Below are 13,782 nucleotides of genomic sequence, written 5' to 3' on the forward strand. Positions count from 1 at the left end.
TCTCTCCCCTCCGCCGGGCTGGGAATCGCGCGCTGAATTTGGGTGGTGAGGCAGAGAGAGAGAGGGATACGGTGGTCGGGAGAGGGAAGCTGGGAGATTCGGTAGACCCCCGGAGCTCCGTGGATTCAGCTCTCCCAAACGATATGCCGACGTACGCCAGCGTTATCACGCCGAGCTTCCCCGCTTGTCTTAACCCCTCTCTGATATCCCCTCTCTCCACTGGACCACGGTGCTGGTTTAATCACATTTCTGCTCTGCCTGCGTGTGTGTGAGAGAGGGAGGTGGAGAGAGAGAGAGAGAGAGAGAGAGAGAGAGAGGACGGCTTCGGTTTCCATTGGCCAAAGTCTGTCTCCCTCCCCACCCTCAGCAGTTCCACATCACCTTGGTGTCTCCCCATACCCATAACCAGCCCTTATTGCAATGGAGACATCTACAGCCAGAGTTTCCATGGATTTTCTGTATAAACATTTGCCCCTGGCAGGCGGACGCTGAGCTGACGGGAGGACGACAAAGCATCGGAGGGGGTTCCCTGGATGGGAGGAGGAGGAGGAGGAGGAGGAGGAGGGGAGGGAGGGGATCGTCTGAGTTTCCCCTCATGCACTCTCTGATGTACGTAGGGAGGGTTTGAAAGCACGAGCTGGACAAGACCAGTGACAAGCCGGTACCGCTCAACTGGTAAAATGGATCTGAAGGAGAGGGACAGCGAGGACAGTTTGGGCAGCCTTCATCCCTCCAGCATACAAGTCTTCGCCAACGCGTCCACCCTCCACGGGATCCGCCACATCTTCGTGTACGGGCCGCTGACACTCCGGCGCTTACTGTGGACAGTGGCCTTTGTGGGCTCCCTGGGTCTTCTCCTTCTGGAGAGTTCGGAGCGAGTGGCCTTCTACTTCTCTTACCAGCACGTCACCAAAGTGGACCAGGTGGTGGTCGGCAGCTTGGCCTTCCCGGCCGTCACCATCTGCAACCTCAACTCCTTCCGCTTCTCCAGCATCAGCGCCAACGACCTGTACCACGCCGGGGAGCTGCTGGCCCTGCTGGACGTGAACGGACAGATCCTGGAGCCCCACCTGGCCGACCCTGAGGTCTTGGCCGCCCTCCAGGAAAAGACCCAGTTCAAGCACTTCAAACCCAAGACCTTCTGCATGGGGGAGTTCATGGGGCGGGCGGGGCACGACCTTAAGGAAATGATACTCTACTGCAAGTACCGAGGCCACGAGTGCAGCCACAAGGACTTCAGCACGGTGAGTACCAGAGATAAACCACCATTCACCTGCTCAGGTCAATGACCAGTGAAGAAGGCCAAGCTCATGGAACCCAACTGGGTCTAAGAATCAATGCAGGGAAACGTGTGTTTCGATGTTGGGCGGGACATGAGATGTAGACGGGTGGAAGACAGGAAGTTGAGGTGGATCTTAAAGTTAAGTGGGTGTTTTGTTGCAGAAGTTGAATATATCTCATTCGGATGCCCACCCCACATAACGCCTTCCCTAGCTCCTGTTTCTTTTACATACTCCAAATCCCGAGTTGACACACACAGACGGGTTAAAAATGGAAGAAAACCCTTGACGCCGAGCTAAAAACACCACTTGTAGCACCAGCGTAGTTCCCAAAGTGCCTTAGTTCATAGATCCCCGGAGATTCCCCATCTTGGTGTTGTAGCACGTGGAAATGAGTCTTGGGTCACCTGCCAACATTCAGTCGCAACGTGTCCCAGGGAAAACCTGGACAACGCTCGTTTTCTGGTCTCTGGAGCTCATTGAAGCCAAAGAATGTGAAACTAGTAGAGAAATGTTTGGCTCAGTCTCAGAGAGACGGGAAGTCACTTTTTATTCCGATGGCCCTGGCGAGGAAACGGCAGGGAGCCGGGGAAGTAGGGATCAGTGTTGGGTGAAAATAACACAGCCAGGTGTACCCAAGAGAAAAGAGTCCTATTCATTTCTGTATGGTTGAGTTCACTAATCCACCAACCTTTAATCTGTCTGCACAATGGGCTGGGCAGTTAGCAGCGGAGGGGGTGTGAGGGTGAGGGGGGGGCAGTATTTCGTGTTTACCTAGGGTGAAGTTGACGGGGGAATACACTTTGTTGCCAACTTTCTGAAACTTCCCCACATTCCTGTGGACGTGATTCTGTGTTTTGACAGTAAACATAATTAATACGGAGTTAAAATGATGAGTAGAAATCGGGCGGGTAGGAACTTAGGGACACGTAGACACGTTTGCGTGAGAAGATGTCTGGGCAATGGAGCTGACACTCTATGGGTAAGGATAGCGTAACTCATACTTATCATAAAGTATCGCGGGTCTACTTCCTCCGGGATAAACGTACGTTCGGATCAGCGAGATGCTGAACTTGGGCGATAGGAAGCTATACGTAGCCAGCTGTTCCTTATCCCCTGAGGGTGGGATTTTAGGGTTTCGTTTATTGAATTCAGTTTGCTGTTGACATGATCAGAATATTTCAGACACCAGTGCCATCATAGGCCGCGGTTATAGTGGCGTGCGCGTGTCACGGAGCGCGTGACATCACGCGCGCCTCTCGCTCAAGAGAGACATGCACTAAGGCTGGAGGCGATGGGGGGCGTGGCGGGGGCGTGGCGGACGCGTCACTTGGCTGAACCGCTCACATGACGCGGCTGGCGCGCTGCAAAAACGCTTCATTTTTCTACTCAGTTATCTGTCGCTCCCTAGCGCTTGGTCGCGCCCACTCGGTGCGCCTTCATTGGTCTACATTAATTTGTTCCGGTGTCACGCGCATGCGCGCCGCCACTATAACCGCGGCCCTGCGTGTAATATCTAGCGGCAGTCGTGTATTTCATTTGAGTTTTAGATGAACTGTTCCATGACGAAGCCTCGAAGTCTGGATGTGTTATATGGGAAGATCAACATGGAAGCAGAGGTGGAGGAGCCATCTTAAAGATTTAATAGGGGAGGGGGGTTCCCCCGGGAGGGGGGGGTGTCCCCCAGAGCCAGAGCCAAACACTGCTATTTCTAGCTCTGAGGGGTTATGGGTTTAAATCTCCCTCAGGGGAAACAAAATGGCCGCCAAAGCTCTGGCCAATGGTAAGCCGCGACATTATCGGTGGGGGCTTCCCATTGGATGTCCATCTGATATCGTTAACATCAAGAGTGAGTATCTTGAGGTCGCCGGGGCTTAAAATAGTGCCGTTCAGCTCCAAAGAACCAACACTCAGTTCCAACCCTGTAAACAAAGGAATATGGAGGTAATTCGGGGCGGGGTGCTCCTTTAAGTACTGGTTTTAAAGAAAGAGGCCAGACAGGCCCAGCGGGGACGGGGTTAAGCGGAATGGCTGAAGGGGCCAAACTCTACTAATGACAACTACAAGGGGAAAGGGAGCATTTCTGCTAAGCGGTGCTATTCCCTAAGACATCCACTCGAACAATGTATGGCAGTGTTTGTTATTTTATTGCCTTTTGGCCTCCGACCCCATTTGTGCCGCGCTACGGAATTTGTTGGCGCCTTAGAAATAAGCGAAGGTAATAACGTTATTAATAATAATAATAATAATAATAACATTAATAATAATAATAACAATAACAATAACAATAACATTAATAATAACAATAACATTAATAATAATAACAACAACACCAACAACAACAACAACAACAACAACAACTAATAATAATAATAATAACAATAACAATAACATTAATAATAATAATAACAACAACAACAACAACAACAACTAATAATAATAATAATAATAATAATAATAATAATAATAGTAATAGTAATAATAATGTCACTAAGTTCAGTCCACAGGACATTTAGAAGTAATAGTGTAAGTGCTGAAGTGGAGGCGACGTTAACGGGTTCAGCGGCAGTAAAGAAAGAAACAGAGGAACCGGTGACAGAATGTGCCTAGGAGGTCGGGGTCCGGAGTTACCGGTTCCCCAATAAATGTCCCCGAGAACCATGCCTGATTCTCGGATACATGCAGGCACATTGTCCCGGCAACACCTCCCCCTGGAAAACGCAAGCGCGACTCACCGCTAGGCTACCCTGCTTCAGCACAACTCGGAAAGGAGAACGAGGCACAGGGTTCACTATGTATTCCTGCAGCGGAGGGAATCCCTGGGTTAAGGGGGGTACCCCAGCTACATGCCAAGGTGACCCACAAAACAGTATATGGTTTGTGGGTACTCAACTGTACATAAGGTTGGGGGGGAGGGGTGGACTCTGAGAGTCTGAACTGAGTCACAGGGGAAGTGTTTGGGGAAATAAGGCAGAAATAAAGAGACAGCATTTTTTACCTTTTCCCTGGTGACTCCAAACTTTGGGAATCTAAGTCTTATGTGAGGTTTTGGGGTGAAAAGCGAGTCATTGTGATTGCAGGAGGTCTGGGGACAGAGTTACCGGCGGCCCCATAATTCTCCCCGACTTAATCGCACTATTTTCGGGGGTACCCGGGATGAGTTGCTCTCGGGCCAAACAGTGTCTCCCAGACTCCTAGTTTTCAACCCCAAGATCCTCACCTGAAGTCCCGCACGGCTGGAGAGGGTTCCCCGAGACTCAGAGATTATTAAAAATGTATTTTTTAATATGTTTTACATTCGAAACCCATGTCCAAACAGGCCGCCTGTGCAAACCCATAGGCGCCGGTATGTCTGCTGGACATCGGAGTTCAAAGCAGCCAGAGGATGCCCTGAGGTGCGAACTGCGTTTGGTTAGCGGGCAAAGGCGGAGTACCAGGTCCGGAGATCAATGGCCGTCCTCCGGGATGCCACTTGTTCTGCCAGACCTAGGGGCGCCTGCCCAGCGGGTGGCATTGGGATAGCTGGGGGAGAGGTGGCAGACGGGCGCATGTCTCTTGGCTATTTCAAATTTCCCGCTAACCCGGCTTTTCTACCTGGCTTGGCTCTGATTGGCTGCTTGAGAAAGTTCCCACGAGCTGATTGGTTGTTGAGTTCTGAGTCTATGTTTCAGCTAGAGCAGGGGAAGCTATAAGAAGCCGTGAGCCAATCAGATTGCGTGTTCCCCTTGAGTCTGCGCCGAAAGAGCGCGGGCGGCTTTTCAAAGTTGCTTTGTTCGAAATAGCAAAGCAACCGGCTTCGATTTGGAGCCTGAAAAGCCTGCCCGCCAGAGACTAAGCCCCGACTTTTGCGCCCCGAGTTCTCAGACAGGAACGTTTCGGACGCGGATGGGATTTGATGCCGATTTGAGTTCCAGGAGAATCAGGTTGACTCGCGGTCAGGAGGGACCCCGTTCTGTGGACAAGAACGTAGCGGGGGGCGTCTGGAATTTTATGCCGATTTGGGTTACAGGAGATTTCGGGCTAAGTCCCGGTCACGGTAAAACTCTCCCGTAGGGTTCCCTGCACCTAGGAAAGTCTCGTTTTCGACCCCAGCCCCCCAGCAAGTGTCTTTTCGTCTGTGTTTTATGTATCACTGTGTGTACGCGGATTTAAGCCGAATAAACTACAATTTATTTCTCTACCTTGTTTTGCTCAATGAATGATCCTGGTAAAAAGGTGTAAAGAACCTGGTCTCCCATGACAACGCTTCCACCTGTCTGATGAGCCAGGTGGGGACTGGTTAATTGTCTCTAGCTGCAATTAACCAGCTCCCTGCTGGATTCCTTAGACCACTACAGGCTTTCTAACGAAGCCCCTTTTGGTGACATTCTGGTATGTGCGAGTGATACTTGTATTGCATATATTTATATTTCAGGTGCCTGTTGGGGTTACGTTGCCTCTGCCGTGGCGGCTGGTTGGGGGCTAAGTGCAGACTAACCGAGCCAGACGGGGCTCAGTTACGGTAATGCCGCTGGTGGTGGCAGGGTGGGCGAGTGGGCTCATTGTGCCCAGCTTGTGGCTGACGTGGGCTCATTGTGCTTTGAGTACCTGGTGCCAGTTCGTGGCTGACGTGGGGTCAGGGGAACGGCTGGGACCGGGGGACCGTCCCATTGGCCTTACCTGTGGGGGGAGCACGGGGGCGGGGGTTGCACGTCCCCCCATTGCTGTATTTGAATACACGCCACGGCCGTTGTACCCCCAGACCTGTGTGTGCTTTATTTGCGGGATATTTTGGGGGAGGTTTTTGGGAAGCAGTATCGCAGTCTCTGAGGTCAGGGGTAATGTGCCCGCCTTTTAACTGGTGAATTTGTTAATGGTTGAGATATAGACCTACCTACACATACATACATGCATAAGCACACACGTGTACGCACACATACATGCATAAACACACGTGTACACACACATACATGCATAAACACACGTGTACACACACATATATGCATAAACACACATGTACACACACATACATGCATAAACACACACGTGTACACACACATATATGCATAAGTACACACGTGTACGCACACATACATGCATAAACACACACGTGTACACACACATATATGCATAAGCACACACGTGTACACACACATACATGCATAAACACACACGTGTACACACACACACATGCATAAACACACCTGTACACACAAATATATGCATAAACACACACGTGTACACACACATATATGCATAAACACACACGTGTACGCACACATATATGCATAAACACAAACGTGTACACATACATACACGCATAAACACACATGTACACACGCATACATGCATAAACACACGTGTACACACACATACATGCATAAACACACGTGTACACACACATACATGCACAAACACACACGTGTACACATACATACACACATAAACACACGTGTACACACACATACATGCATAAACACAAGTGTACACACACATACATGCATAAACACACGTGTACACACACATACATGCATAAACACACATGTACACACACATACATGCATAAACACACGTGTACACACACATACATGCATAAACACACATGTGTACACACACATATATGCATAAACACACACGTGTACACATACATACATCCATAAACACATACGTGTACACACACATGTATGCATAAACACACACGTGTACGCACACATATATGCATAAACACACATGCATACGCACACATACATGCATAAACACACACGTGTACACACACATACATGCATAAACACACATATGCATAAACACAAACGTGTACACACACATATGCATACACACACACACGTGTACACACATATACATGCATAACCACACACGTGTACACACACATACATGCATAAACACAAGTGTACGCACATATACATGCATAAACACACACGTGTACACACACATATTTGCATAAACACACACGTGTACACACACATATATGCATAAACACACACGTGTATGCACACATACATGCATAAACACACGTGCACACACACATATATGCATAAACACACACGTGTACGCACACATACATGCATAAACACACACGTGTACAAACACATACATGCATAGACACACACATGTACGCACACATACATGCATAAACACACACGTGTACGCACACATGCATGCATAAACACACACGTGTACGCACACATACATGCATAAACACACACGTGTACGCACACATACATGCATAAACACACACGTGTACACACACATACATGCATAAACACACATATATGCATAAACACAAACGTGTACACACACATATGCATAAACACACACGTGTACACACATATACATGCATAAACACACACGTGTACACACACATATATGCATAAACACACACGTGTACACACATATACATGCATAAACACACACGTGTACACACACATATATGCATAAACACACACGTGTACGCACACATACATGCATAAACACACGTGCACACACACATATATGCATAAACACACACGTGTACGCACACATACATGCATAAACACACACGTGTACGCACACATACATGCATAGACACACACATGTACGCACACATACATGCATAAACACACACGTGTACGCACACATGCATGCATAAACACACACGTGTACGCACACATACATGCATAAACACACACGTGTACGCACACATACATACATAAACACACACGTGTACGCACACATGCATGCATAAACACACACATGCGTACGCACACATACATGCATAAACACACACATGCGTACGCACACATACATGCATAAACACACACATGCGTACGCACACATACATGCATAAACACACCCATAAAGTACATACTCACACATACAGCACACACACATGTATACAAACATACACACACATGCATATATGTATATATATATATATATATATATATATATATATATATATATATATATATATATATATATATATATATATATATATATATATATATATATATATATTAGCGGGGTTGCAGACCTGCCTAAGACATGCAGATGAGCATACAGCTATATTTGCATATTTGCTTTCCTGTGGAGGGTTTTTGTTACTTTTTTTACTCACCATAACTTAACTCAGTATTATGGTTTTTTATATATATATATATATATATATATATATATATATATATATATATATATATATATATATATATACATACACACAAACACACATGCATGCATACACAAACACGCATGCATGTACAGTATACTGTACATACATGCATACACACACACAAACAAACACACACACGCATACATACATTCATACATATACCCAAACACACATACGCACATACGCACATACGCACATACGCACATATACACAGATCTGTAATTCGTTTTGGAGCCTCAGAGATTATAGGGAGTCTGAGTGAGTAACCGCAGGTAATCAGTACTTCGGTGAGTATTATCCCCCCCCCCCCCCCCCTGTCTCTCGGGACTGTGCGATCTCTCCCCCCTAATCCCAGGATTACTGAGTAACCCTCTTGTTCTTCGCTGGCTCAGTGTGAGTGTTGGACAGCAAGTTCCCTGTACCACCCCCTTCCCTCCCCCCTCACCTCCCCCCTCAAATCTCTCCTCACCTCCCCCCTCATCTCCAACCTCAAATCTCTCCTCACCTCCACCCTCTCCTCTCCCCCCTTCCTGTTCTCTCCCCCCTCACCTCCCCACCCCTCAAATCTCTCCTCACCTCCACGCTCTCCTCCCCCCCTCCCCTCCTGTTCTCTCCCCCCTCATCTCCCCTCCTCTTCCCCTTCACCTCCCCCCCCCTCAAATCCCTCCTCACCTCCCCCCTCTCCTCCCCCCTCCTCTTATCTCCACCCTCAACTTCCCCCCCCCCCTCTTCCCCCCTCCCCCTCCTCTTCCCCCCTCCCCCTCCTCTCCTCTCCCCCCTCCTCCCCTCCTCTCCCCCCCTCCCCTCCTCTCCTCCCCCCTCTCCCCCCCTCCCCTCCTCTCCCCCCCTCCCCCCCTCCCCTCCTCTCCCCCCCTCCCCTCCTCTCCCCCCCTCCCCTCCCCCCTCCCCTCCTCTCCCCCCCTCCCCTCCTCTCCCCCCCTCCCCTCCTCTCCCCCCCTCACCTCCCCCCTCCCGAGGTATTAGCAGTGACCCCGGCGATATATGGGGATATGATGGATGGTCGCGTTGCTCGGCGCCCGTGACCCTGTCAGATGTGGAGCAGCGCACGGTCCATTAGAGCGCCCGCTCCCTGACAGGGGGACCTGCCTGCGCTGTGCGTGCAGCCGCCGCGCTCAGCAATTAACTTAATGGGATTCTGCTACTTAACCCTGCGTCTCCCAGGCTATAACTCATCTTATTACTCTGTATACTCTCTCCCCATAACTCCTCCTATTACCCCATATAACTCCTCCTATTACACCATATAACTCCTCCTATTACCCCATAACTACACCTATTACCCCATAACTCCTCCTATTACCCCATAACTCCTCCTATTACCCATAACTCCTCCTATTACCCCATAACTCCACCTATTACACCATAACTCCTCCTATTACCCTATAACTCCTCCTATTACCCCATAACCACCTATTACCCCATAACTCCTCCTATTACCCCATAACTCCTCCTATTACACCATATAACCCCTCCCTATAACTCCTCCTATTACACCATATAACCGCTCACTATAACTCATCCTATTACCCCATATAACCTCTCCCTATAACTCCTCCTATTACCCCATATAACAGCTTCCAATTACCCCATATAACTGTGTCACCCTGAGGGGGAGGGACAAACTCCATGTCCCATAGCTCCCTTCTCCCTGTGTCACCCTGCGGGGGGAGGGACAGACTCCGTGTCCCATAGCTCCCTTCTGTCTGTGTCACTGTGTCACCCTGCGGGGGGAGGGACAGACTCCATGTCCCATAGCTCCCTTCTCCCTGTGTCACTGTGTCACCCTGCGGGGGGAGGGACAGACTCCATGTCCCATAGCTCCCTTCTGTCTGCGTCACTGTGTCACCCTGCGGGGGGAGGGAAAGACTCCATGTCCCATAGCTCCCTTCTGCCTGTGTCACTGTGTCACCCTGCGGGGGGAGGGACAGACTCCATGTCCCATAGCTCCCTTCTGTCTGTGTCACTGTGTCACCCTGTGGGGGCAGGGACAGACTCCATGTCCCATAGCTCCCTTCTGTCTGTGTCACTGTGTCACCCTGCGGGGGAGGGACAGACTCCATGTCCCATAGCTCCCTTCTGTCTGTGTCACTGTGTCACCCTGCGGGGGGAGGGACAGACTCCATGTCCCATAGCTCCCTTCTGTCTGTGTCACTGTGTCACGCTGCGGGGGGAGGGACAGACTCCATGTCCCCTAGCTCCTTCTGCCTGTGTCACTGTGTCACCCTGCGGGGGGAGGGACAGACTCCATGTCCCATAGCTCCCTTCTGTCTGTGTCACTGTGTCACCCTGCAGGGGGAGGGACAGACTCCATGTCCCATAGCTCCCTTCTGCCTGTGTCACTGTGTCACCCTGCGGGGGGAGGGACAGACTCCATGTCCCATAGCTCCCTTCTGTCTGTGTCACTGTGTCACCCTGCGGGGGGAGGGACAGACTCCATGTCCCATAGCTCCCTTCTCCCTGTGTCACTGTGTCACCCTGCGGGGGGAGGGACAGACTCCATGTCCCATAGCTCCCTTCTGTCTGTGTCACTGTGTCACCCTGCGGGGGGAGGGACAGACTCCATGTCCCATAGCTCCCTTCTCCCTGTGTCACTGTGTCACCCTGCGGGGGGAGGGACAGACTCCATGTCCCATAGCTCCCTTCTCCCTGTGTCACTGTGTCACCCTGCGGGGGGAGGGACAGACTCCATGTCCCATAGCTCCCTTCTCCCTGTGTCACTGTGTCACCCTGCGGGGGGAGGGACAGACTCCATGTCCCATAGCTCCCTTCTGTCTGTGTCACTGTGTCACCCTGCGGGGGGAGGGACAGACTCCATGTCCCATAGCTCCCTTCTCCCTGTGTCACTGTGTCACCCTGCGGGGGGAGGGACAGACTCCATGTCCCATAGCTCCCTTCTCCCTGTGTCACTGTGTCACCCTGCGGGGGGAGGGACAGACTCCATGTCCCATAGCTCCCTTCTCCCTGTGTCACTGTGTCACCCTGCGGGGGGAGGGACAGACTCCATGTCCCATAGCTCCCTTCTCCCTGTGTCACTGTGTCACCCTGCGGGGGGAGGGACAGACTCCATGTCCCATAGCTCCCTTCTCCCTGCTTCCCCCTGCTGTCGGAATCACAGGTTGGACAGCTCCCTTCTCCCTGCGTCTGTGTGACACACCCTACCCTCCTCACACACACACACTGTTATTCTCGCTGCGTCTCCAGCACACAACAGAATTGTATTCACCCAGCGTAGGCCGTGTCCTCATCCGACGTCCACATCAGCTTTACACTCAGATCAACAATGACACAAACACCTCGCTCGGCCTGCGTACAGCATGTCTACACTATCCGTCTACTGTAAATGTGGGAACGTTGCCTGTCTGATCGCTAGGCATGTAAGGTATCGTAACCCCCGGGGTGTATGATGGCCCCTGAGACCATGTCGCAGGTTTTTTGTCCATGTTTGGAAACGATTCTCCTGTGACATCACCAGTGACATCGTCTCTGACATCAGACATGACACGATCCCACCCCCCAACCCTGGAGCTGCCGCTTCATCAGGGGTCCGTTCTGGGAATCTAATTTGCCAAAGTTGTTCCCGAGAGCGAGGTCACCGAGTGGGACGAGAGTGCACTGTCCCACCGACTCGTGCTAGAGCAGGGGCGGACAACTGTGGTCCCCAAGTTCCACCAGCGGGCCGGGCAAAGGGGATATGGCTCGGCTTCAGCATAGGTGGCTCAATCAGTGGCTGAGCCACCTGTGGTGAAGCAGGGATGTCCTGAAAACCAGACCGGTGGGTGGTGGCCCTTGTGGACTGGAGTTGACCACCCGCTGGCCTCAGGAGGCTCTCGATCGAACACATCGGGACCCCGGAGGCAATGAAACTGGTTTTGGTTTGAGCCGGGGGATCTCGCGTTAAGAAACAGAAAAAAAAATGGAATTGATCCCTTTAGAAATCCCGGTATTTTGGGGGGGTTCTTAGAATCCCCCAGCAACGCCGGGGACTTTCCGTATAATATAATGAGGCAGTTTCTGCCTCTAGGATTCAGAAAAACCATATACACAGAAAGAGACCCCCGGACTCCTTGGGGAGGGGGGGCAGTGACTTATTTGGAAGGGGTTGGTAAGTTATTTAAAGAAAGTAGCCCTCAGCGTTAAAGTGAGGGGTGGTATGACCGCTAGGGTGAGGGCCCCCTCCATTCTCCTTCCTCCACACCCTCCGGAGTGTGAGTGGGGGGCTGGGAGGTTGTCTCTATCATGACGGCTGGGTGGTGGGTAAGTGCCAGATGGGGCTCCATGGGTTCAGTAACTGCCTTGTGGTGGCATCTATTGGGCTCCATGTGCGTTGGGTACCTGGGGCCCATTGTCTCAGCTGAAGACTTATCATAGCTGCCGGGGCGGTGTGGCGCCCAGACGGTGGGTTGTGTGGGTAATGGTGGAGCACCATTGGCTCTACTGGCTGGGGGAGCACTCTGGCAGAGTTTTCGCACTTACTGTTCTGTATCGAAGGTCAAAAGGTGGAGGGTAGTTAGCCCTTCCTCTCTCAGCTTACCTTCGGGAAGATGACCCCACCCTCCCACCCTTAGTGGATGTGGATCAGGAATTGACATACGAGAACAAGGATTAAAGAGTCTGGTCTGGGGATCGTGTGAGTTGGGTGATGCAGCTAGCGGGACTGTGTGGCCCATGGGATTCAGTCAGCCTTACCCATTCTCCGACCCGCTGTAACCCCTCAGGTCCTATTCGATCCTCAGCTTCCTTTCTTACCTTCTGTCTACCCCAAGCGTGTCTGATGTCCCCTCACTGTATTACCCCCCCTACCCCCTCTCCTGGACGGCAAGTCCACTAATCCACCACCCTTTCAGTGAAGAAGGGAGGGAAGTTGGGATCCGCAGAGGAGAGGGGTGGAAGGTTGCAGGGCATGGACAATCCAAAAAATAACGTAGTCAGTTCACCTTAATGCAGTGATTTCCAACCATTTTTGTTTGGAGGACCCCCTATCTGGCCGACACATATTAGGTTCGACAGGGGTCAGTCACAACATTTCCCACCTCACGAGCCCCCTCTATTTCCCACCCTCTACCCATGTATTTCTCTCCCCTCCGTCTCACTAACTCTCCCCCCTCCCGCCTCGCATGTATTTATCCCCCGAGTCTCATTCTTACTCCCTCTTTTCCTCACTCACTCCCTCCCGCCCCCCTCTCTTCTCTCACTCTCGCCCCTCCCTTCCGTCAATTACCCCACTCTCACTCAATCCACCCTACAAAATACATACTCAAAAACCCTACCCCCAGGGGGGGGGGGGGAGTCTGTGGTCCATAGGAGGAACCCCTGAGACTGCCTCAAGGAGCCCTAGTG

The 13,782-nt window shown here is 51.1% G+C and overlaps 1 pseudogene; it reads left to right on the forward strand.

Annotated features, from left to right (window-relative positions):
• Positions 1 to 570: 570 nt before the first annotated feature.
• On the forward strand, positions 571 to 1,838 carry LOC142486063 (acid-sensing ion channel 2 pseudogene; annotated as a pseudogene).
• Positions 1,839 to 13,782: the final 11,944 nt, after the last annotated feature.

Source organism: Ascaphus truei, unplaced genomic scaffold (genome assembly GCF_040206685.1).
Source record: "Ascaphus truei isolate aAscTru1 unplaced genomic scaffold, aAscTru1.hap1 HAP1_SCAFFOLD_723, whole genome shotgun sequence".
Classification (NCBI taxonomy): domain Eukaryota; kingdom Metazoa; phylum Chordata; class Amphibia; order Anura; family Ascaphidae; genus Ascaphus; species Ascaphus truei.